Source organism: Bombus vosnesenskii, unplaced genomic scaffold, assembly GCF_011952255.1.
Source record: "Bombus vosnesenskii isolate JDL3184/JDL3185 unplaced genomic scaffold, Bvos_JDL3184-5_v1.1 scf7180000013265, whole genome shotgun sequence".
In the NCBI taxonomy this organism is placed as follows: Eukaryota; Metazoa; Arthropoda; class Insecta; order Hymenoptera; family Apidae; genus Bombus; species Bombus vosnesenskii.
In genome coordinates, this window is record NW_022882925.1 from 5818745 (window position 1) to 5840860 (window position 22116).

Genomic DNA, 22116 nt, shown 5'->3' on the forward strand with positions numbered 1-22116 from the left:
CTTATTCTTTATAAAGGCTCTTTGGAGGTTGAATAACGATCGAATAATCTATTTGATGCTTTGGTCCTGATAATTATCGTATACCGTGAAATATCGGCCTGGAAAATCGTAAAGACGTTCTAGAAGTGCTGTTGTTAATAACTGAACGATCGCGCGAGATATTTGATAATCCAGGGCAATGAAATTTCATAGCGAAGCCAGCCATTGTTCCGTCGTTTTCCAACCTGAAACTCGTAGAAAACTTGCATTGGTCGAGAATAACGATATGAGTTTTTAAGAGGAGACTGCGTACGTGATCGCGATCTACGCGTCCATGAATTTCCCCTAGAAAATTCAATCGACCAATATTGAAATATCCAGCGAAATTTGATTGAATCACATTGTAACATTGGTCATATGGATTCGTTGATCAAACCCAGATAACTCGTTGCGCTCGATATCGATCACCATATCAATCCTATGGATATTGGTTACTATCTTTTCACGTACTAGAGAAGAACGATTAGCAGCGACAAATTGCATATTAATGGCAATGTAGAACGTGAGGCTTACGGCCAACCTGATCCTATTTCCAATTCGAATCACGGATGTGCTCGATCACTGGAAGTGCGCGACTTTACGATCCACCGCTTCCCATTGATATTTCCGTCAGCTGAATTTTATCATAGCAAAAGATAGATTCGAGCGTGCATTCGTGCTGATATTTCACTAGCATCTCGTTATTCTCCGTATAACATTAGCAATTATCAAATTAAGAACTGTCGGATGTGTGTCGTCGAATATCTTGAATAAAAAGAGGAGAATAAAATAAATTGGAGTCTGATTAAAACAATAGAAATTCAATATTTCTATATTAGGTTAATATATCAGATAGTTTCATAAATTTGTCGCTTTTTTGCCAAAACTTTGATGTAGAATCAGTTATTGGAATCTTCAAGTAGATTAAGTATGGATTAATAACCTTGTCAGACAAGCCCTTTAGAGCCAAGATGGATATCTTTGACTTTGTGCTGGACTAAATATGTGACTTTGCATTCGTGTGTAGTGAAGTCTATTAATCTTTGGTTAAGTAGAACTAGTTTCTCAATCCTTTTATACGTCAAACTTTTGCAATTTTAGTCGCTCAATTCAATCAATGGCTTTTTTAAACGTTCAGATTTAACAGAGCCTGAGATACATAATCCTAATTGACGAATTAGCAATCATGGTTTCTTCAAATGTTCAGGTCTAACAGGACTTTAACTACTGGATTCTAATTGATCAATTTACATAATCGTCGCTCATCATCATTTACATATTCATAGCCCGTAATCATTAATTATTATTTCTTCGAATCTCCACACCTTTTAAATCCACCTTGTGTGCTTTAAACACACTGTGCCAAGATCCACTATGACACCTTCAGTTATTCTTAAAAGGGCAATTGCAGCGAGGGATGGCCGAGACATTTGTCTCGGATTATACCCGCCCCTATTTGCTTTGGCGCTTGAAGGTGTGTAAACGTGGCGCTGATGCGATGAATGTATCCCAAACCCTCCTAGCGATGTCGCTTTATTTTTGCCGGCGACGGTGCTTCGGGCAATTGGGGCGTAAGTGGTGCCCGGGCGTCAAACCCTCGTTGAAGTTTAAACGACTTCGAACCTCTTTCAACCTCTCGCGCCCATCAGGCGACGCGCCTGTCCTCCTCGTAACAACTCAGTTTGCAAAGTCGAGATGCTCGCCGATAAAAGTTACATCGTTTAACGAACACGTTCTTAGCTTTCTGCGAGAGGCTCGTGTGCCTGAGGATGAGGTAGTTGGGTTCGTTTTCAGCCAAACAACAATTTGGCTCTGCTTCGCCGCATCGGCGCGCAGAAATTGAGACAGATAGGGTTTTCTTTCATTCTGTTTCTTTCTCCTTTTTACACTTTGGATATCTGCTGCCAACCAGATAAATTTTTATATCGTACCCTGCGGTTTTGTACCAACTTAGGGGATGCAAGGGGATTTAAACGTAATGGGAAGTTATGTCAGGACGTTGGACGATAAGAACGCCAACCGCTGTGTTAAGATTTCTGATAGAGGTGAATGTTCTTGACGATCATTCGCTATTTAGATACGCTTCGGACGTTCCCTGAAATGTTTGCTTATGTTGGGTTAATTTTGGTTGGCGCAAAGATATCGTAAGTTAAGTTTTAATTGGTGTTGTTGGCTTATAAGTAGGATATTTAGTAGTTTGGGTCAAATTTCGATAAGATTTAGTTTAGATTATTTAATGTTAATGTATTTGATCGTATCTTGTATTTTGTATTTTACGTGGTAAAAGCTTTTTTAAATAATTTATTCGATATTTTATTCTAGTTATCGTGATTCTTTGATACGAAGGCTCTTGCAAGTGTAATTATGAATTTCCTGTAAATCCTAAAAAAACTGATCTAGATCCAGTTTGGATTAGATTTAGGTTAATATCGCAGATTCAGCAATTGATGTTAGATTTGGATTGATTTATAATAGGATATCATTTGGATTAAATGAACTCTAATGGATTCCTGCGCCGATGCACGGTACGCTTGAAATCCCCTCTTCCCGGTAAAATAATTTAAGGTGTCATAATTACTCTTGAAAGAAGGAAATCATAGAACAAGGACAGTCTTTACATACAACCGTAATGATACAGTTATTAATTTTTTGCCAGATTAGATTACACGCTTTTGGGAAAGGTAGAGAATCGTTGCTTGTGATTCGTGTGAGGAACATAGTGGAAGCTAATAAGAAACATGGTATCGCGTGATACCTGAGCAACATGCGAGCCCAGGTTTTTTACGTGAATTTATGTTAATCCCGATCCCCTGTCCCTGATACTTAAGACCGTCGGTGAACCATGATTTTACCGAAATATTAATCTACCAGTGTATCAACCCCTTTCTAAAATGTAGCTTTAACGGGGTGTGTGGTTAGGCAACATGGCTGCTAGACTAATGAAACTGCTTGTACGATGATAAAATCGATTAAACATTCGGCTTTTCCCATGATTTACATTCGTGGCTATGGTGTAAAGAAGGTTGTATACACGCATATTTTAGCATCGTGAAATATCGTAATGGTTCATATATTCTCGTGCGAAGTGTAACACTTTGCGAGAAGATAAAAATATTTCAAATATTGCATTGTTGGAACAGTCAGGAATTTTTATTTTGGCGGAATACGTTTTTCCTTTTAGTATAGGATCGTATTATTTACCACTATTCGCGCGATAGTTAAAACAGGTAGATGATTTCAGAATGAACGGATCCATACAATCAAATAATTTTCTTTTATTCGATGGAAGTAGTTAATAGTTGAGAAGTCGTATCTACTTTGTGGTTTTTGATGCTGGTGTATGTTAATATTTCCAAAGGGTCTTTTTTTTTTGCCTCTTAGACAAATAAATTAGAAAAATGATCTACGCCTCCAGCTTCCGTTACGGTCATCGAATAACTGCTTCGTTCGTCTCAATAAAAGCAGAATAACTAAGGAGACTTCCAACGCTTTGACATTTAAAGATCTGTGAGCGTCGGTACAAAGAAGCTTCCACCCCCATGCAAACAAATTAGAAAATAATTCAACGCTTTAACTTTCATTGCAATCATCAAATAAATCCTTCCTGTTCACTCCTCTCGTCCGAATAAAAGTAGAATAATAAGTTAGTCATTCTTGTGCTTTGACATTTGAAACGCTATGGGCGTCGGTGTCCAACAGTTTCCACTCTCTAAACAAGAAAGTATTGGAGAAATAATTCAAATCTTCAGCTTCCATTGCAATCGCCAAATAACTTTCGTTTATTTGTTTTGTTACGATGGAAGTATAGTTTCGCGTTACGATATTTGAAATTCTGCGGCCGTTTCCTGGCGTTTCAAGATTCCGTATGGTGTTCCAGCACACGGAATCCTCGCCGTTTCAGGCGTCACGATTCCCGACGCGGTGACAAAACAAATCTTCCTCTCGAAACTGGCGACCGGTGTTGCTTTCACAGGCTGCTGGTAATTACGTTCCCGCACCTGACAGTTATTACGGCCCTGTGCCGATGCTTCGTATGGTAGAGCCACGTGGAATTTGTGGATATTAACGAGAAGGACATTAACGGGATGATGAAATGGGCCACAAAGGAGGGGTTAATAATTGTTATTATGTGACAAGTTTCTTGTGGACGTATCATAGATAAGAGCAATAACGATGGCGGTCTTACAAATACGTTGATACTTTTGATACGATTAATTCATCGAACGTCGACTGTTCAATCGTCTCGTGCAATATTAAGCTCCTTTGATATATCAAGAAAATGAGAATCAAGGAAATTGAATTTTAATACGAGGATCACAGGTGACAATAAGTCACGTCTCCTCCCTTTTTATAGAAGAGCGATTTTTAAATTCTATATATCATTACACAATTCCATGTTAAAATCATTATTCCATCTAAGTTTCGAATTATTATTGATACTATAAAATCTACTTTTATATTATCGCGTGTATCACGTATTAATTTGAGATTACACCACTGCAATATTGCGAAGCTGGTTTTTATACGTTTATTCTTTTATCATAAATAGAAAGGCAGAAATTTTCCATGCCCTTCAAACTTAATACAATTAAACAAACACTTACGTATTACAAGTACTGAAGGAAATGATAACTGGATAAAAAGATAAGTGAACAAAATCTACGGAAACAAAATTTTAACAGGAAATATTAATTAATAATTAATAATTCCTCATACCTTAGTTCAAGAAAAAAAATGGAATTTAGAGCTTCGTTTTGACATATTTTCGTAAAATGTAGCCAGCTCTTAAGGGATTAATTGACAATGTAACGTCTATAGAGACAGAAGGTCAAATAATCTGAGAAAAACAGAATCCTAGTCCAAAGAATTCATTTTCACTTAAAAGAACGCTATTCATGTTATCTACGATTCGCCTGTAACAAATTTGTCGCATTTTCGGAGAAATTCATTGGTTTCAGGTATTTAGGTATGTCTGTGTTCGTTTCAGAATTCTTGGCATGCGTAGGCCGAAGGAGGAAGCAGGGGGAGAATTGAACAGGACCGAGGAGCATGGCGTAGTGCTCGTTTTGGGGGTTGCTGGGAGATCAAAGGACGCGAAAGAGGGTCTGGCCGCTCTCGAGCGGTTCGAGAGCCGGTGAGCATCGCGACGGGGCGAGCAACCCCGTTGCCTCGGCCAACGTCTAACAACCCTCCCGTCTGTCACTGTCGACGAACAACAGAACAGGTAGGGATGTAGTTTCCTATTCGCTCAAAAGAATTTCCTCCCTCGACCGTTGTATCGGTCTTTCGTAGACAAACGAAATCCGATGAAACGCCCGATCCGCGTGTCTGGACGATGAGCTTTTAAACTTTTAGTTCAGTTTTGTCTACCCTTTTTTTTACGTTGTTCATTTGATGAGTTACCACATAGTACGAAATTAAATCGTACTATTTTTTAAGAGTGATGAATTAAATAGTAGCTTGTGTTGTGTTTGAATAATTCTTTGATATAATTTGATAAAGTTGCAAACGAAACAATAATTCTTATAGATTTCTATAACTTCTTAGTGATTTACGTTTCTGACATAATTCAATACTAAATCTGGCACTGCTAATTTTTACCATTTGTATCATTTCACCTGCAAGTTTTAAGAATATTAAACTTTTTGTGTTGCTTCTTTTGCGCAATATGACACGTGTAATTAAACATTTGTTAGGGTTAAAAAATGATGGCGAATCGAGAACACCATGGCGATGGTAAATCGTCAAGTACGGGGATCGCGGTTTAGAGAGTGAACTTCGTGGTTTAGTATGTCGACCTGACATACCGCCATGGAACGTTTGGTGACGTGGTAACCGCAATTGCGGCTCTGTCGCCCTAACACCTTTGGTAAAAGCCACGTTATCTACGCGGTAATAAGGAATCCCGGAGTCGAGGGAAGGAAAAACACGCGGCTGCTTAACGAGTTTTCGCAAATCGAAGGATAATACCGAGGGAAAGTACAAGAGAACGAATGCTTTGGTTAAAGTCCGCGAATGGGGATAATGTAAAATGAAATTTCAGAGAATAGACGTCTCTCTCGATTTCTTTGTTACGTTTTCTTTTTATAGCCAAGATTAGGCTATAGTGAGCAGAGAATCTTTTTCAGAAATCGCACGAATTTGCAATGATATGCATAACAAATTCTTTTTCACATATTATAGGGTTTTTCCATTCATCCTTTCTCCCAAATTAGAAAATGTCTCGTAGGCGAAGAATATTTTAATTCAATCCTTTCATCCTGTATGTTGCAACATCGTAGTTTGGCAAGTTCCGTAGATGATATAGTAAATAATATGTGTAACGATAAATAATGCAAAAAATTTATTATATAACGAACAACTTCGAAGTGACTGAAAAGATTTACGTGTTCGTCACGGCCACGTGCAGCAAAAACAGAAGTTTTCGTGAAAAGTGCGACCGAACTGGGGCTGTCCATACAAGGGTAATCGCGGTTCAAGGCTAATTTAAAGTTCGTTCGTTTGCCAGGGCGCGTTCTCATGTTGTTTTGATTCCTCGTTAAATCACGATTGCGAAATACTTTGGCAAAGTTTTGTATTTAAAGAATGCTAAATTATTAGCGAACACGCGAGTGTGTCTCAGTAGTGTATATCGATCGATAACGCGACCATGATGGAGTTCCATTTGTAACGTAGTAGTGGAGCCAGAGAATGTGAATGAAAGCAAATTAAATTTTCTTTCTTGCCAAACTATCGATGCAGCTGTGTAGGACAACTAAAAATGAGTGGTTATTTGAAACAGGAAAACTTCTCCTTTTTAAGAATTTTTAGTGGATAGAGATTGGATATAAGCACGAGGAATTAATTGAACAATTTTACGATGATTTTATGGTCTTCAAAAAGCTCTAAAGATATTATTCTCTGCTTATTCTGAAACATTTATTCAATAACGAAAAATTTGCGATAGTAGTGAAAATCTAATTTTTATTATATGTAGAATAATATTATTCCGTATTAGTTTTTGTATTTTAATGATAATTTTTCATTAATAGCGTAGGTCTCGAAGCAGATTATTTTAAAAAGCTGTGTTTTATGAATATAGATAAAACATGAATCTGAAATTTTTTTTAGAGTTGTAATATGCTATTATAACAAAATTCGATCTCGTTGTATGTATACGATATTATACGTATATTCGGGGAACAATGTAGGCGATTCATTTACATTTATAATGTGCACGGTACGGATTGTGCTCTGGAGAGCGATAAACATTACATAATAAATAGAACAACATAATGGGTAGTCGTAATTGGTCGTTACATATGAGTAATTTGCTCCATAGCTATAAGATCAGCCCTTATATGAATATACAATTTTTTCTAATTTGCAACGAAACGGAACTATTTGAGAAACCTATAATTTTCTATAATTCTACAATATACAACAATTAGATTTGGAATTTTCCTTACATAACATAATTCACGTATTTATATACCTCTTTGCATTAAATTTGATATCTTATTAAAATTCGGGAAAGAACATTAGGCATCTGAAAGGCAAATCTCCTTTGATACAATTTTGCAGCTTTTGTTAAAAATAATCTTCGAATAATTTCAAACCATCGATTTAGGGGTGTGTCTCGTAAATTTTCGAAAAGTCACGTGAAATTGTCATAAATCTATTTCATCGAAATAAATTTTTTCTTATATCGTAGCTCTGTAGATAAAGGCGTTAAAAGTAAAGTTGCAACACCGCAGCGTTTCTTATCTCACTGCGATGCAAGCGAAAATACCCTTTGAGAAATATTCAGTATATTATACTTAATATCTGAAACTTCTCAGCAGATGCTTTTTTTATGCAACTGGAAACCCTTCACATCGCGGTTTACGTTTCAAATGAGTTAGCACTCGAGTTTATCGCCTAAGGAAGTTAAAATATGATAGATGAACAGTAACCTGAAGATGAAAGAGAGGGTCGAGTTTGTTGCTTCAGAGCTGAGGCTTTTTCTTTTCACGTGACATAGGATTAATCTCGGAGGATTAAATATTCATCATATTAAGGTTCGTCAACTTTTTGAATTGAGCTAATGAATAAAAGAGCTTACGAATAATGTCATTCATAATTAGCGTAATTTGCTCACGAATGTCGTAGCATCTTTCTCTCACAGTTTATGAGAGAACGTAATAGAAAATTAACTGCCGGAATCTATTACGAAGGCTTCATTATTTATTTTCAAATATTACGCACGTTGTTTCCTTTTTCCTAAAGAATTAATCGAAGAATTTTATGGCAACGAGAATGTTACTTATCAATTTTTACGACGAGTTTTACTTACATAAAAATTGGTCGTAGGAACAGGTTGATAACAACGAAATGCCAATCAGGTAACGTAATCGATTCTTTAATATAGTACGAAAATAAACGAACTGGCAACCTTCGGCCTTAGTAAAATTCCATCGATAATTTATTCAACCGTGGTATTTAATACACGCTTCTTGGATTATCGTCGTCGATTACCTGGAAACTTTTAAGCCGAATTAAAAGGTTCGACAGAAGAGAAGTATGTATTTAGGTTCGCCCCTGTTCTCAACCCCAGTTTTCTTTCGTTCGAGCCGACAATAGGTCCCACAGGTCTGGTTTAAGCTAGGATTTTATTAAAACCATCTACCCATGATCCTTTGTTGCCCGACAACGAATAGGAGGGGGATGGAGAAATAAATCTCTTTTGATTGCATGGTCGTCGCATTAATGTCCGCCGGCTTCCTGCAGCCACTCGAAGAATACGAGGGGCTGGTGAGGGTGTTAGGCGAATGGGTGACAATAAGCACACCCATTCAAATTACATCGCCGAGTTTTTGTTGCTGGAAAATGCGTCGGTTCTTATAATTTCCCTTAAATGAAATTAGTGCACTCAACGTGCGTGTGGTTTCATCTAAAACCGCGATTATATACAATTTAAAATTTGAGATCACGCGTTGCAATTCTTTCACGTTTCATCGAGGTTCCCTGTTTTTAATTGGAAATTTTTTGAAGTAATTTTTGGGGAATAATTTAGGGGCTTTTTGAAAAACGGGTGTGTCAGGGACAATAGTGAATCGTGTAACTTGCTTCGAGAAGTTTATTTCCAATTTCGTAATCTGTCAATCGGATTATCCCTTAAGTAAAAGTCTCTGTGAAGAGAAGTTTCTCATTTGTCGTAATAATTGACTCGAGAACTTCGCGAGAATCGAAAAGTTCGTAGATCGAGTGGAAGGAAAAAATAAACGAAGAGGCGTTTGTTTCATTTCCGCTTCGAATAACAGTGAAAATGAAAGTACTTCCGGTTTAGTCGTTTCTTTGATCGAAGGGTCGAAACTACGTGGCATGTCAGTCAGGAGAAGAAAATTCGCTGGGGTTCTCGTGAGTTGCAAGTCGTTCCATTAATCAATACGGAAAATGAACCGCGCCCAATGAGCCAAAATGATTCGAATTCAAAGTCAGAACGGATTCATCCTTTCACTCTGTTCTTCTGATGTTTTCTCAACATTCCAACGAAATTAGTTTGAACCTTGATGTTCTCAACTCTGAAACAGTAATTCGTAGAAGAATTTATCTAGACTTAGAAAATGTTTCTTACATCTCATGCTACAGTTATTTGAATATTTAAAATCAAAGTTGAATACCATAGAAATATCTGTAGGAACGATAGGATCATTTGAGAAGTATCGGAATCATTTCTTTAGGCTTTCGTGAAATTTTACTAGATAAGATGAGAAACGAGAATGTATCTTTTTAAAACTGGAACTACCGAGTTTCTCAAATTGCCCAGTGTCAGGTCTTTTTATTTCTGCTGCTAGTAAAAGCGAGCAACCTTTTTCCTAATATTCATGTTGACTTTTATTACGATCGTATCACTGCATTAACTTTAAACATATTTACATCTACATATATTAACTATTTATAGTTCTGGCGTTGAAAACAATTCCCAACTTCGCTTACACGCTACTAAAATTCTTCTATGAGAGAGTAGAGGGTATCATAAGACACAGATTCTGAAATACTTGTAACTCTCATGCAGTAAACTTCCGCTGCCAAAGTTCTTTTTCTCAAAAACATAATAAAACTACTCTTATACGAAAACTTTTCGTGAAGTACCGTGTTTTACGAACGATTCGCAAGGAATAAAATAATCTTACAGCCGGGTTTTACAGCAACTCTATCGTCGAAAGAACACAAATCTCGAGGGATGGAGGTTTCAAAGAGGTTCGGTAGCCGAGTAATTTAGAGAAGCGAGCTTTGTCAGACAGACGTGTCCAGGGGTTGGAAGCCATTGGTTGCAGGTTCGCTCATCAATCAGTGCGCTTAAAATGAACTGCGCTTCGGCAAGCGCATTTCACCCTCTCTCTCACCCTCTTTTTTTCTCTTTTTATGCTTTCTTCTTCCTCCTCCACCTCTCTCTCTCTCTCTCTCTCTCTCCGCGCTTTTCTATCGTCGTTCGATATTGTAGCTCGGTTGGAATACCAGCAATGGAAAAAAAATCTCGATTTCTGCTAGTTGCTAGTCCACGAACGAGCCGTAAAATTCGCATTCGATGGTTAATTGCGCAGACTTGCAGCTCTCGTGGAAATTGATTCCTTCAGCTCCTCTCTCTCTTTTATCCTCCCGTCTCGTTGTTAAAGATCTTTGGAAAAACGAACCGCGCGCGTTTTCGAGGACATTTATTTCTTCCTGTTTTTCTCTTTAGAGATCCTCTCGTCAGGATTCACGGTGAATTTTTGCACATTAGGCGAGATGGTAACGCTACCTCGCTATTGAGCACCGGTATAATACTGCTGGCTAAATGAGTTTCGTTCGTACACGAGTTTTCTACTTCCTCATTGTAATTAGAGGGTTTCGCGTGTAAATAGGGAGTTTTGTTTCTGTTAGTCGGTTTACATCGCTGGGTTTCAAGTGGTTTGATAACGAACACTGGTATAATAAATTACAATATACAGATGGTAATGTTGTTTGTTTTCAGGATGAGATTTTAGTTATTCGAATCGAGATATTTTTCATTTTAGTTCAAATTTCACAATTAAGCCTCAGTTTCCAATTTCTGTTCGGTGAAACGAGAAATAACGTTCCTGTGTTTGTAATAAATTATAATACGTTGTCGATAATGTTGTTTGTTTTCGTAGTGAAAATTTTGTCATTCTAATCGAGATCATTTTTTATCGTAATTCGAAATCCTGAATAAATGTTCAGTTCCGAAATCTTGCGAGATGAAGTGAGAAATTATATGTACGGGTTCAGAGGGTGGAGTGTCTAAACACGATTAGGGACACTCGCCGCGGATAGAATAACAGAGTATAGATCGGAGCCTTTCAAAATGTCGTAAATATTATTTTTCAGAAATGAGCTCTTATAGAATTTCACCGTGGCGTCAATTGCATTTTAAAGGATAAAATATTCCTATTTCCTTTTCTCTGAGGAAACCATGCCTGGGGTCAAAGAAAGGGAAAGACAAAGAGTTTTCCTTTTTCCTCTGAGATTAGTTTCTAGAGCGTTTCATACAAAATAAAGAGAAAGCCGGGCCAGTGAAAATCAGAAAAAAAAAAAAAAAATAGAGGAATATTTTCAAAACAATTACTATTCGGATCCACAATTAAAGTTTTGAAGCTTCGTTATTTCCACTCGCGCTATCTCCGCTTGCGTTCATCAATTGTCAAAAAACAACGAGTAACAATACCAAATAATTATCACGGCTACACAATATTCTACTTTTAAACCTGATGACGACAGCGATGAACACTCGACGAAAACAAAAACGTGATATTATCGAATTGCATCACAATCACATTACAATTAATGGGACGCAACGTATGCATCGGTAGCACCGAAAATGTCAAGCAAAATTAGAATGGTACACATTCCGTGCTGGACTTCGTATCAATATTATTTGCTATCACTAGACAGCAGCTTTTTAATGCAAATTTATATTTTTGAACTAAAAAAAAAAAGAAAACAAAAGAAAAATAGAACGTAGAGAAAAATTTATTTTACACAACAAACATTGTATTCAGCACAATCCTCTAGATATTATATATGATATTTTAGCGTATTTTAACGTATTTTGAATATTTTTGCACATTTGAATTTTCTATAAAAGCACATCATAAAAGTTCTAATTACCATATAATAGCGCTTTAGGCAATGAGAATGAGATATTAGGTATTTACGAGTTATAAATGGTGGATTTAAACCTTCCGCTTTTTTAAATTCGAAGTAGTATACACGAATGTTTGAAGAAAGCGCTTGATATCGTCCGCGATTAATAGATAACAAGTAGGGAGACTTAATTCGTTGAAAGCTAAAACGAGGTTAAACGTCGACTATCGTGTGCATTTAAACTCCCTCGCAGGCAGGAGATTTTACATAATTTGTAAAGGGATCAACCCTCGCCGGAAAGTATGAAAGGAGAGGCTTGAAAGAGGATAAAGAACACGGGGAGCTGATACGAAGGAGGATTTTATTATCTGTTAAAATGCGTGCTTACGCTTCGGCTCTCGTTTTTAGTTTACACGCCTATAAATATACCGAGCGAGCAGGACGCCGATATAATTTTAATCGAACATCAGCTCCTTTCAATATTGCGCATTCGATATAAAAATAAAATACTCCATTTTATTACGGCAAGGATATTTCTGTTTTGTAGAATAAATTCAAACGAAAAACACACGTTCCTTAGTGGATCTTAAAATATTGAAATTTTTCATTTTAATGCAAGCCATGGAAATGAAATAATTATCACGGAATCGTAGAGAAAGTTTGTATATATTATGAAAGGGAAAAGGAATATAATTTTTTGATGGATACGAGTACGAGTCGAAACAATTCAATGTGGGAATGGGAAGTATTCGAAATGTTAGCCTTGAAATTCTTTTAGCCGGTGCGTGAATGTTTAACCCTCGGTGAAAAAGAGGGCTCGGATGGAAGGTTTCAGGCAGAATGAATGCCCGAGAAAGTTGGAATACTTTCTAGAGGCAAAGTTTCGATGGTTAGCTTCTGTCGATGGATAAAAGGGGTTGCTTCAGCAACGGGGAAGTTCATTTTAATTGTCGGAATTTCTGGTCAATTATGCAGTCTTCTTCGAACATTTATCAACTTGTACGTGTCTCGATATGATTACTAAAATATTTAAATTAGCTCTTCCAGTAATTGGAACTGGCAGCGATGTTCCCGTAAATTTGTTCAGGATAATTTAATAACTAATAAAAACTGACGAGATATTAAATCATTATGAAAGTTTGCACAGTTTTAAGCCATACATTCTAAAACAATACAGTTTCATTGAAATATTTAAAATAATGTTCACAATATTCTATAAGAGGATTAATCCAACCATCTAATGGAAAGAAACTGCTGAAAAGTTTTTCGATATTCTCTCGTTTCCTAAATCCTTTTTGCGTAAAGAAATTGTCAAGTGAGCAGATACAGTGAAAAATGGATGGATATAAATCAGGAAGATAGGAGGGGGGGGGGGGGGATGAGGTGGAACTTCAATATCTACGGTAGAGCTTCGATAGATGCAATCTCGATAAATTGCAAGAAAACCTTTATTTCATTCTGCCAACGCGTAGCACAAGAGATTACTTTGTTACGAATAAACAAATGAGAAGTGATAGTTAAATAACTGTACACGTTAGATCTCATATGATTGATTTGTTTTCGAAGTTTTCTCATTAGTTGCACAAATCGTGATTCGTTTCCAATTCTAGTTTCACGCAGTTGTCGAATTTCTGCTTTTGTTTGTACAATATTTGCGCTTTTGTTTCCTATTCCTTTTTCATTCTTTTACGATCGAACCTTGAAAAGTGCTAAATAATAATTAACAATATTTGTTAGGTCGAACCGTTTTAATCTTAAATGTAGAAAAAAACGACAAATTAAATCTTAACGTTTTAAAAAATGTATAATTTCAAATTTTTTAAATTCTCGTTTAGAAGGATTTTAAATTAAAGGGACTTTTTTTACATAAAAAGACTTGTTTTTATAATACAGATTATAACGAACGCGATGTGTTAAACGATATTTGCATAATATTTCAAATAATTTATTAGGATTAAAGAGAGATATATAAACCGCAGAAAGAATCAGAATGACTGAATATCGAGAGCTGTATCCTAAACTACATTTTATAAGGGCCAAGTTCATTGATTAAATGCGATCGGTCTTGTGTAGATGAAATGATCGATCAGAGAAATTTAATAGCAACTCGTGTTGTCGGAATCGGTTCGATTGAATCGTATTTTTCGGGTCAAAGCGCATTATAGATACGTCGATACTCGATACGGAGTCGCCTTATAACTCTGGTAAATTGCATAGTGAAAGCCCCGTGAGTGAAGCGGCCCGATCCTACGTTAGAAATTACATTACGTCGCTGAAGAAAGGGGAGTTGTACGATTCCGTTTCTCAACTTCGACCGACTTATTCGTCGCGGCACCGTTTATCGCCGTTGATACGAGAATTTACATTTTTATTTCACGTTAGCTGGGATTTCACGGTCTTAAGTAGGATATCCTTCGTGACATAGAATTTATTTCTGTGAATTTCCTTCCAGATAAACGGTATATAATTTTCTTTATCGAGAAGAGAACAGAAATTACGAAATGTAAAGCAAATTAATCAATCGAATTAGTCGTCCACTGGTTTCGTTAAATCATTGGTGAGCACGACAGTTTAGGTTGAGTTATTTGTAATTTTATTTTGTAATTTAATAATTCATATTCTGTATTATATGTTTCACACGATAGAACTTATTATCGTTACGAAAAGCATACGCATGAAAAGCAAATAATCTTTATGAAGGTCGCTCGTTAATGTCTAATTTATCGACACGTTTAACACATGTGTAAATGATGAATTAAAACTCACGAAGTTCTGCAAAAAAATCTTCACAATAACTAATATAATTGAAACCGATTAAAATTTGTCTCTTGTTATGAATTGCTAGCCCGTTAAAGTAATTTTTATTACAAAAAAGGAACAATCACCGAGATAAAACAATCGTACAAAGCAACATCGTTGTCGCAGCTTGAGATAAGTAAGATAGAACGTTATCGAATCATCATTGAGAACTTTTAAACCGAGCGAGGACAATCGTTTCGCCATCAGGCTCTCATACTTTAGCTAAATATCTAAAAGTAAATCGAACTGTTGATCGAACGAGCGCACAGAAAGGGTGTTAAAGCGGTCCATACAGTTCGAGATTCGAGATGGATCGAATGGTATTCCTTCAGGATGGCGGAGCGTTACACGTCGATACCCACGAAGACTTATATTCCTGTTAAATTGCATCCTAAAGGTGGAGTCCGCGATTCACGATAGTAATTTACTGAGAAAGTAGGTCTCTGCGTCCCGACTTGGCCATAATGTTCTTTCATTCGCAGAAGACAATTTAAATTGTCTGAAATCCGTGGTGGAATTACAACGCCGGTGGTAAATTGCACGAACATTCTGCATGGGCCATTCGATCTTCCTCGAACCTACAATTCGTGACATTTTCATGTTTCAGCAGATCCTGGCTGGGTTTCGAGCAACGAACTCGTCACACGCGTTTTGAATAGCTAACTTGAACTACGCGTGTTCGTTTAGTTTTAGCTTCGTTAGCTTTTGGAAGCAAGAATCTGCATTGGTATTTCAGTGATTTAAAAGTCTTCTTCGCGCATTTTAATCTTTTGATCTATCTACAAAGAAGATACAGTACATACTAGGTAGGAAGGTATATACCTATGTTTTCAGATATCAAATAATAATTTCCTAGGAATTTATATTAAATTATACTAAATTACTAAAATAATTTTCACTGCAATCAATTTTAATAAGAACCAGCGTTCCATATAGCAAATAAAAATTATAGCTATCTATTTAAAAATATTCATAGTTTCATTACTGCATAACAACCATAATAAAAAGCATAATAATGACCATAACAAATTAACAGGATTTTTTCAGTCCACTGTAACGAATATAAAAAATACTTTACTCTTCTATCTCATCTCATAAGCCTCGCATTCACAAGAAACACGCTGAGAACTAATAGTCTAACCACATTACATGGCCACAAGATGAAATCTCACGACACAGAGTTAATTACCTATAAAACACCAGTGGCTCAAGAATTCCAACCTCCCATCACACTCTCACCTACTACTCACTTTCACCATTAGCCAACCGCATAATGTTACATCAGCAAGCTTGACAGCAGCAAGCTAGCAACGAAACGACTGTTTTCCCAGTACCCATCGTGTTAAATGGAAAAAGCACTGGCATCTCAGCCTTTACAATCGCGAAACGTGTATGTCGACGGTTATAACCGGACAAACATTGGCCCTCGATGTAGATATGCGCATACACGAGTATGCTTATGACCGGGTAGATACGCGAAGAGAGGAAAAGTTTTTCCCGTGGCGTGTGGATAGCCTCTCGAGATTTTCTCATGGAGGGCTGCCGGATGTTTGCGCCTGGCATAGGGCGGAAACGGGATGTCGTTTTCGAGTATCGAAGACGTCGGTACCGAAGGCCACTGAGCCTTATCTCCGGTCGAAGGGGATTTTCTTCCATTATGTACGTTTCTAACCGTGGCTGCACAATCGCTGATGCTCGCAGCTCGGTTAGACCCATTGTAAACAGAGCCATTTGTCAGCCGGTGGCTAGCCGCACGTGCTACACGATCAACCCTTGCCTGATCTCACCCTTTTCGGACCAACGAAGTTCCGCTTATCGGGCAGGAGTTGGGACGAATCTCTCGAACAATACTCTGGATAGAATGTGTCTATTGTCGAGACGCCACGTGTGAGCCTTGGCTTAACGAGCAGCCTATTGTCGTTGCTTTGTGCCGGCCGTCTTAATAAATTTCCACATCGTCGATGCCTCTGCCCTTTTTACGCTTAGAAATATTGCGAGAAGGGATCGATTGCTGCGACACGCGAAGGAAAGGAGGTTCTTGCCGACCTATAGGTGTAAGCTTCTCGGAAAACTTCCGGAGAATAGGACGGCAGAGGGTGATTATTTTGTGAATTATTTCGGCTACGAGAAAAATTCTGATCGAGTTATAATTTATCGTAGGAGCTGTTATTTAGGGCGTTTTTAGGAGGAGGAGGGAGCTGCATGATTATGGTTAGTAGGATTGAAATAAGGAGGTGTATTGCGTCGTTCGTGATTTGACATATTGTTACGACATGGTTATTAAAATATGGCTATGTTCTCGTGGCTGTAATAAAAATTACGAGAATCAGAAGGTTTTTTTTCTGACGAAAACCGATGATAATATTGTGCGACATATATTATGTTTTTACGTATCTTATTTTATAATTGGTTCTCGTAGTATGATTTCTGCTAATTGCTATCTGATAATTGATTAATAATACAATGTAATCGATTGGCCAATATGACTCATGAAAGATACGGATAGGATGTTGAGGGACTTTGCTAGAACAAAAGGCAAGGAGAGTAAAATCTGTGGGATAATTTCAACACATAAACCATAGATAAAGCTTTTTCAGTTCACAATTGCAGTTTCTGGCCTGTGAGTTCGTAAATTCTTAACGTCTGACCGATTTTATAGCCTCAATACTTTCATCGAGTATACATACGTTGTAAGTACACGTACAAAATGCAAGGATTTTTCTAGCTTTTCACTGACGTACGTCGACTAAAATTCATGATATGCATCGCCTCGTGATTATCAAACATAACGATATTCTTCACGAAGGACGAATATTTCTGCACGTCCTTTAAAACCCAAAATCACAGCGTCATTAATGAAAAATATAATGCATTTGCGATGAGAAGCGTAGAATGCTAGCACTCGTCGTTTTTTGGACCATTATCAACAGCAGTAGATGCTTTTACCGAATCGTTTATTTTATGCTCGATACCGTTTCTTCTCAATCGGTGAGATTAGGACACGATCAATAGTGTTGCCAATATTTTTCGATATTCTACGAAAAATTTCTATTTAGATGAAAGATTTACGAATATTTTGAGGAGTAAACGATCTTTCTCATAAAATGTTCATCTTTTGAGCTGTGTTTATCTCTTTCCTCCATTACTAAGTTCTATCTGCTTGTAAAACTCTGAACCTTCTCTTTTACCATATAAAGGAATTCTAACTTAATTTATTGTATATCAAGAATATTGATTGTAAAATGATCCACTCAGAAGCCAGTGATCAACCTCATCAAGAATCAAGATAGTTTCAATCGTATAATTTCTGAGAAATTGTCTAAATAGTAGTCATGTAAATTATAATGTAAATCATGTAATATTAATCAAATAATAATCATGTGCTTTGAAATAAAAATTTAGAAATTTGTAAAATGTAGTTTTTTGATTTCTGTGTGACTCAAATATTATAAATATCATTAAATAATATTATCAAAGTAAAATCACTGATATTATAAATCATACACAGATTTCTACGTATAAGCGAGATATGTAACCGTTTAAGATTCTCTTGAAAAGTTTTCGCCGTTAGAGTATCTGGGATACAAGCTATTTCGCGGAAGAGTGCCTCCAAATTTTACCTTCGTTCTTATTTATTATCCTCCATCTTGCCCTCCTACAATACAGATCAAGTGAATGCGAATTGTCGGTGCTAAGCTTCCTGTTATCTGGAGCCAGTCGATTTAACAGCGATTCTTATCGATTCAGTTCGCTCTTTCAAATGAACAAAACGAAACTTTTCTTGTTTCTCCTTTTTCTTTACTCTTTCGTCGTCTTCGTTTCCCCGTTGCGAGGTACGAGAAATTTTTCGCGATCCGATACCCAGTTCACTTATCTTTCCAACCCTTAATTGCTATTGAAGTTTCGTATCGGATATCGATCGAGAAAGTACGCGATTCTTTCGTTCGACCGTATTCACGATCCCATTGCCATATTTAACCAGTAATTTCTTAAATAACATCTGTCGCAAATGATATAAACCAAGGATAGGAATAGAAAGTTTTATATTGGGAACGTGGTTCGAAGTATTTTTATCTCTGCTGTTCTCGTTTCTTTCTCACTTTTGTGTCTTCTCAGACCATAAGTAGATAGCGGATTTTTATACAAATTTATATCTTTTATATTTTAAACACAATTATAGAAACAGATTCCAAATAGAGATTCGTTTTACCTATTAAAAATGATAACGAATAATTTACTGTGCATATTTTATACAGTTTTGTATATTGCACGAATTCTGTGCATTTTTGTATTTGTAATTTTCGCATAAATGTATAAAAATTTGCGGTCTAATCATAAGTGGTGTTTAAACATTACGTTCGCTTTATTTCTCTATAACGCTCTCATTTTATTGTCGAGAAGCATCCATAGGCATTTGTTCGAAGTTAGTTTGTTTCACTGTATAGGAATTAACCTTAAATGTGTAGCGGCACACGAGTCAATGGAAGGATTTGAATGGGGGGAGACTCATATTATTGTGCCTTGGAATACCAACGTTGTTTTGGTTTGCTAGGTTCAAAGGTAAACGAACTCCAGACAAAATATTATCGCCGTTATTTGTAATTGTTAACAGGAGTTACATTTGAACTTTTTGTAATATCATCGGTCGATATAAATAGACGAACGTGCTCTCTAGGACAGTCATTGTAGCGAGTCATACAGTCGAACAGCGAGCATAGAGTTGAACGGTATCATTGAGCGAGCGACGATTGCGATCGGCATATACTTTCTCTGTACTTGTAAAATGATTTTAATATAATGGACTATTACAATTTTATCACTCGTCTGTTTAATAAATCAACCAACACGTATAATATAATCGCCTCAAATGAATCTGGATGAAAACGATATCCTTGCTCTCGATAAATAGAAGCATCGCCACTTCAAAGGCACCAGAAACGAATTTATTAAAAAATTTCGATGCTCGAGGTTCTCGTCGAGACAACAGCCAGCGAAACTTTTTCATCTTCCGGTGCTTCAGACCGATTAGACGCAAAGAAACATTTTTGTTCCTCTTCCTCGAAGAACTACTCTCCTCTTTAGGAACGAGAATCGAAAAGTTTCTGGAAATTGGATCAGCTGGTTGTTCACCAACGACTTGAAAAACTCGTCGAAGTGTTGAGATCGAGCAAGCCGCCGTTCCCGAGGACCGTTTCGTCGGGGTCACGGGCTGTTTTCATCGAATTTGACGGTACTGGCCATACTGATCCTTATACGGTTTATCCATACTCGTGGAAATTTTTTTAAACAATTGTTCTTCGTTCGTACAAGCAGAGTTTTAATTTCCTGGACTTAACCGATTTTAACGAAACTTTTACGTTATACGCTACTGTTCATAAGAATCTGAATATTTTGAACTTGTCATAATAGCGCGTGAATCTTACGAAATTTTATAAATTAACGACAGATTAATATTTGGAAAATCATTGTAATTCGATTTATTCGTAATTTTATGATTGAATGATATATTGTTAAATGTAAACAAGGTGTTTAAATATTTATGACTAATGGTTCTTCGTTTTCTATGAAGTAGAAGTAAGCTGGAAATGGACTAATATCATTTATTTTATTCCCTTCTTCGACATTCCTTCCTTTTCCATCTGCCTTGGTTCTTTAACTACCAATCCACTCTATCGTTCTGTTTATCTTCACTAGGTGTTTTAACATGTCCAATCCCTGATGAAGTAAACTTCTTTGTCTTTACATATCACTCGCATATAAGAAAAGGTACACGAAAGTTTTTGAGTTATTTCACTTAGAAACTTTTCATATGGCGACCTTTCGTGTTGTAGCGTCGGAGAAACTTCCATGGTTTCTACCATGAAACTCAGAGTTCAAATATGTCCCTTTCAACGATATTTTTGTTTCATTGTCTCGTGTCCAGAATATGAAAGAATTTCTTATAAGCAATAAACGCAGGAAAGTAAAAAGGGCAAGGAAAAAAAAATTGAGAAATGGCCGAGTGAAATTAATATCCAAGCCGAGATTCAAAAGCGAAATACTTCAAAAACAAATAATTTAAAGCTTTACTCTTGGCCTATATTTGGTTGATTTATATTGCAGATCCTAAAAGTTTTATTAAAATTGAAGTTTGAGCTGTTTCTTTGTTGGCAAAACGATCGAATATCAGAAAAATAAAAAGGGGGACAAAACATTAAAGCTTCCACTCGTTTTTCTTTTACGAATTTATTTTGTTTATATTTTAATACTCACAACGTACGGCTGCGAAAAATATCAGCCTATCACTATATTTATTGGATACCAATTAATTAAGTGAAAATATATATGTCAAGAAAAATTTGATAATATGAAAATGAATATATATGTGGAATCTGATAAACAATTCTTCGTTGAAAAATAAGGATATATGTTAACGCTTTTTATATCAAAATTCACGGGCCACGTTCTCACGTTCATCGTATAAAGATAGATCAGTGGCGCTCATTTAGCAATTATTTTGACTTTTATTAACTCTGATTAACCTCGTTGATTCCATCTCGAAAAGAATGATTCATGTGGCCTAGAAGAGATGAAATGACTAATCTATACCAATAGCAACCGCACGATAAAACCCTGAGCGATTTTTTCTTCAGAGATAACTGCTTTTCACCGTTTCATATTTTCCACCCTTACGACGATACGGCTCCGCCGTTCAGTTTCATTCTCCAGGAAATGGTGGTCATCCGCACATCCGACGTAATACTTTGGCTGCATTGTTCTAAATCGCGTTTTCCAACCTTTTATTATTCTCTCCTTTTGTTTACGAATATTTCGTTAAAACACGGAAAGATAAAATGCCTTTTACATTCGCGTTTATACAAGCAGAATGACCATTCAATGACATTGCTTTAAATATTCACAAAATATTCGTTACTCGTACACTGTAGCTACCAGAATGGTCGACATTCGTGTTGCTATTCCGTAGCTTTTCATAGAAATTTTGTAGGTTTGCTAATTTCGACGATTACCTCTTTCCAATTTTACAAAACATTTATGTCAATATACTCTTGATTAAGTTTCAACATCTTAATGTGAACGCGTTGAATACGTTACAAACAGCCGATTCAGATACCTCCGTTAACCATCTTGACTTTTCAGTCGTGATTTTAATTTATCAAGAAACAGACGCGCTTCTCCCGCTACTTCCCCGACGAG

At 36.6% G+C, this 22116-nt stretch overlaps 1 protein-coding gene across 4 annotated transcripts in view; it reads left to right on the plus strand.

Moving 5' to 3' along the window:
- LOC117243438 (inactive rhomboid protein 1) overlaps window positions 1-22116 on the plus strand; it is a 299403-nt gene that overhangs the window by 24370 nt on the left and 252917 nt on the right. For all 4 annotated transcript variants that reach the window (XM_033510939.1, XM_033510940.1, XM_033510942.1 and 1 more), the window contains exon 3: window positions 5006-5242. The gene's annotated coding sequence lies outside the window, so the exon portion shown is untranslated. The remainder of the gene's footprint in view (window positions 1-5005; window positions 5243-22116) is intronic.